This window comes from Rousettus aegyptiacus, unplaced genomic scaffold, assembly GCF_014176215.1.
Source record: "Rousettus aegyptiacus isolate mRouAeg1 unplaced genomic scaffold, mRouAeg1.p scaffold_m13_p_4, whole genome shotgun sequence".
Classification (NCBI taxonomy): domain Eukaryota; kingdom Metazoa; phylum Chordata; class Mammalia; order Chiroptera; family Pteropodidae; genus Rousettus; species Rousettus aegyptiacus.
The window spans coordinates 136511037-136515158 of NW_023416307.1; the positions used below are offsets into that span (position 1 = coordinate 136511037).

At 32.6% G+C, this 4122-nt stretch overlaps 1 pseudogene; it reads right to left on the bottom strand.

Annotated features, from left to right (window-relative positions):
* Positions 1 to 3127: 3127 nt before the first annotated feature.
* On the bottom strand, positions 3128 to 3246 carry LOC118602747 (annotated as a pseudogene).
* Between the last annotated feature and the right edge of the window lie 876 nt (positions 3247 to 4122).

Below are 4122 nucleotides of genomic sequence, written 5' to 3' on the forward strand. Positions count from 1 at the left end.
ACAGCTTTGAACCACCATGTAAAATCTAGGCTACTTTGGTGAACAGAGATGCAGCCAAGAGGGGCACCCATGTGCCAGTCATGTGAATGAGGAGGCCATCTTTGATATCTGGCCTAACTGAGTGTGCAGATGACTTCAGCAGCGGCCAAATTGACTGAATCTGACTGAAACCAAATAGAAAACAAGAATTGTCTAGCCAATTCCAGATAATGGAACATGAAACCATGACAGATAATGATAAATTTTTTAAAGCCATTGAGTTTTATGTGGATTGTTATGTAGCAATAGATAACCAGAATACTATTTATCTGGTTTACAGAAACTTCATTATGTCTGTATATACATCATTCATTGTATTATTGTATTCACATCTTTGTATGTTTGTCTCCTTTTCTAGACTATAAACATCTTAACCATTGCAGCCTTATTTTATACGTGTCTGTAACATCAGTGCTTGAATCATCATAGGCTTTTAATAAATATTTGTTAAAGTAAGAGCACAGGGCGGATTTGTTTCTATTTCTCAAACTTGGTGAAAAGAAAAAAAGACAACTTCATAAAAAAAATATATTTTTTAAGCTCGTCAATAGGCCGTATTTTTTGAGTATCCTGTCCTCAACTCCTCCATCCACAACAGTTACAAGATAAATAAATAATAGAGATGCAGCATATAGCCTAATGACTGTAGTCAACTCTGCTGCATGATATACATGTAAGTTGTTAGAGTAAATTCTGAGTTTTCATCTTAAGGAAAAAGACATTTTTTTCTTTCTCTGTTATGTGTGTGTATGTACATTATATACATACACACCACAGCTTCTTTATCCATTCATCCATTGATGGACACTTAGGTCCTTTGCATGTCTTGTCTATTGTAAATAATGCTGCTGTGAACACGGGGGTGCAGATATCTTTCAAGTTAGTGCTTGTTATTCCTTTGGATATATTCTCAAAAGTAGAACTGCTGGATCATATGGTAGTTCTATTTTTAATTTCTTAAGGATACTTCATGCTGTTTTTCAGTGACTATACCTGTTTATAATCTCACCAACAGTACACAAGGGTTCCTTTTTTTTTCATATCCTCACCAGCATTTGTTATCTTCTGTCTTTTTGATGATGGCCATTTTAACAGGTGTGAGGAGATATCTCATGTGATTTGATTTGCATTTTTTTAGTGACTAGTGATGTTGAGCATCTTTTCATGTACCTATTGGCCTTTCATATACCTTTTTGCAAAAATATCTATTCAGGTCTTTTGCCCATTTTTAGATTATTTGGGATCTTTTTTGCTGCTTAATGTAGATTTATAGCTATGAGGTTTTTCTCTTAAAATAACTTTTGCTGCATCTTATAAGTTTTGATATGTTGTGTTTTCATTTTCATTTGTCTCAAGGAATTTTTTTACTCTTAATTCCTTCTTTGATTCATTGTTTCAGGAGAATGTTGTTTTTTCCTCGTGTATTCATGAATTTTTCAGTTTTCCTTTTGTTATTGATTTCTAATTTCATACCATCTTGGTCAGAGAACTTTGTATGATTTAAGTCTTCTTAAATTTGGTAAGACTTGTTTTGTGGCCTAACCTATGGTCTATCCTCAAAAATGTTCCACGTATGCTTGACAAGATTGTGTATTCTGTGGTTGTCAGATAAAATGATCTGCATGTGACTGTTAGGTCCGTTTGATCTATATAGTGTTGTTCAAATTTGCTGTTTTCTTATTGATACTCTGTATGGATAATTCGTTCCTTACAGCAAGTGGGGTATTAAACTACCAAGTATTATATTGTTTCTTATGTCTCTGTTAGTTTTTAGCTCTTTTAGTTTTGATTTATGTATTTAGGTGTTCCAATGTAGGGCACATAAATATTTATGGTTGTTATACTTCTTGATATATTGACTCCTTTATAACTATATAATGACTTTCTTTGTGTGCCTTTTTAACATTTATAGTTTAAAGTCTGTTTTATCTGATATAAATATAGCTACTCCTGCTTTTTTTTTTGATTACCATTTACTTGAAATATCTTTTTTCATACCTTCACTCTGTCTATGTGTGCCTTTAAAGCTAAAGTGAATCTCTCGTAGGCAGCATATTATTGTATTTTGCTTTTTAATCCATTTGGCCACTCTGTCTTTTGATTAAATAATTAAATCTGTTTACTATTAAGGTAATTAGTGATAAGTATGAACTTATTATTGCCATTTTGTTCATTGTTTTTTGGTTGTTTTGTAGATCCATTGTTTCTTGCTGCTTATGTCTTTTTTTTGTGCTTCGATATCTTGTGGTATCTTCGCATGCTTTGACTTTCAGTTATGTTCTTTAGTGTAATTACTACCTCTTTTTTTCCTTACGATTACCATGAGTCTTACATAAAGTATCTTAAAATTATAGCATTCTTGTAAACTAATAACTTCAATAGAATTTTTAGCTTTATACTTTTAATTCCTTCCCGCCTTAAATTTTAAGTTATCAATGTCACAATTTACAAATTTATTTATATTGTGTCACAAATAACAGATTATTGTAATTATGGTTATTTTATTACATTTGTTTTTAAACTTTTAACTAGAGTTGTAAGTGAATTATACTCTACCATTATCATATTAACAGAATTTAACTTTGACTATATATTTCCTATTACCAATGAGTTTTACTTGCCATCTTATGTTTCTATGATGTTAATTAGCATCCTTTTATTTCCACTCAAAGAACTTTCATACAATTTTAATATGTTGTCCCATTCTCTTCTGGCCTGAAAAGTTTCTGTTGAGAAATCTGCCTATAATGTTATGTTGGTTCCTCTGTATGTAACTTCTCTGTTTTCTCCTACTGCCTTTAAAATTATTTGAGTTTGACTTTTGACTATTTAATTATAATGTGTCATTGTGTAACCTTATTTGGGTTCAAATAATTTGGGATCCTTTAGGCCTCATGGATCTGGATGTATCTTTTTCTTTTCAAGTTTGAGAAGTTTTCAGCTATTATTGCTTTAAAAATACTTCCGTCCCTTTATCTTTCTCTAATGGATTTTTTTTTTTTTTTTTTTTTTTTTTTTAGGTGAGGGAACCCTTGGTCTCACAGATTGTAAGGATTTTGTCAGCTTACAATTCCTTTGTTATTTTTTACACCTATAGCACCTGATCTTCCTAGGTGGTCTCCCATCCAAGTACTAACTAGGCCCAACCCTGCTTAGCTTCCAAGATCATAAGAGATTGGGCTTGTTTAGGGTAACATGGCCATAGACTACTTCTAGATTTTTCTTAATTTAAATATTGTTTCTTTTAATTGTGTCCCATAAGGTCCATAGGATTTTGTCACTCTTTTTATTTATTTATTTCCTGTTTTGCCTTCTGACTGGATAATTTCAAATGCCTTATCCTCCAGGTTACTGCTTTTTTCTTCTGTATGTCGAGTTTGCTTTTGAAGCTCTCTATTGAATTGTTCAGTTCAGTTACTGTATTTTTTAGCTCTAGAATTTCAGGGTTTTTTTTTTTAATGTTTTCTACTTTTCATTGTTTTTTAACTTTTCGGTCTTTTCCATGCATTGTTTTAACCTTATTTTGTTGTCTATGTGTTTTTGTAGTTCCCTAAACTTTAAGAGAATAATTTTGAATTCTTCGACAATTCATAGATCTCCATTTTTTTTTTTAATATTTATTATTGGAGCTTTATTAGTTTTCTTTGGTGCTGTCTTATTTACCTGATTGTTGATAATTCTTGATTCCTTTTATGATTATCTACATATTTGAGTAAGTGGTCTGCTCTTTCAGATTTTGTGGGTTCACTTTGGCAGAGACTGTTCTTCACTAATCAACTCAGTCTGGGTTTCTTGAGATGTCTGCTAATATGGTTCTCAGACAGGTTGGGCCTTATTTAAAGTCTATCTTTTGGGCAAGGCAAATGTTCAAGCTCTGAGGTTGGTGGTCCTTGTGTGTGCTATTAGCTGAGAAGAACAGCTGAATAGGACTGCTGGCCTGGTCCCCTGCCCAAGTGAGACTGTAGAATTGGCTTCACATTTGCCTAGATTTTCTTGTCAGGTTTATCAGATGGTAGGGAGTGGGTACTGTACTCATAGTGCATGGGGATATGAATTAGCTTCCCTGTGCTGGTGGGACATCAA